The 359-nt window shown below is 45.1% G+C and overlaps 1 protein-coding gene across 1 annotated transcript in view; it reads left to right on the plus strand.

Moving 5' to 3' along the window:
- The window catches only part of LOC107694741 (NACHT, LRR and PYD domains-containing protein 12-like), a 37,843-nt gene that overhangs the window by 2,527 nt on the left and 34,957 nt on the right, over positions 1 to 359 (plus strand). The gene's annotated exons all lie outside the window — the stretch shown is intronic.

Below are 359 nucleotides of genomic sequence, written 5' to 3' on the forward strand. Positions count from 1 at the left end.
ACTCTACTGTGATGTGACGCTGTCTCTCTCTCTCTCTCTCTCTCTCTCTCTCTCACACACACATGCGCGCGCGCGCACACACACACACACACACGATGCGGAAAACTCCAGTCAATAGCAAATACTTAAACTAATAACAAAACAGTAGCTGATTCAGAAGCGCCAGATTGTCATAGCAAAGTCAGAATTACCTCCTCTCCTAGGTTCACGAAACGTAAGTTCTGTTGTAAGTAATCTTAAAGATTCCTAAATGCATCTACTTCCGGAAGGCCAAATAAAGTGCTTTTGCTTTCGCCTAGAAACACACAGCGTCTCCCTGACATGGCTGCTTCAACACTAACTGCGGTTACTGAAACCAC

The sequence above is a fragment of the Sinocyclocheilus anshuiensis genome, unplaced genomic scaffold, assembly GCF_001515605.1.
Source record: "Sinocyclocheilus anshuiensis isolate Anshui unplaced genomic scaffold, SAMN03320099.WGS_v1.1 scaffold1497, whole genome shotgun sequence".
NCBI lineage: Eukaryota > Metazoa > Chordata > Actinopteri > Cypriniformes > Cyprinidae > Sinocyclocheilus > Sinocyclocheilus anshuiensis.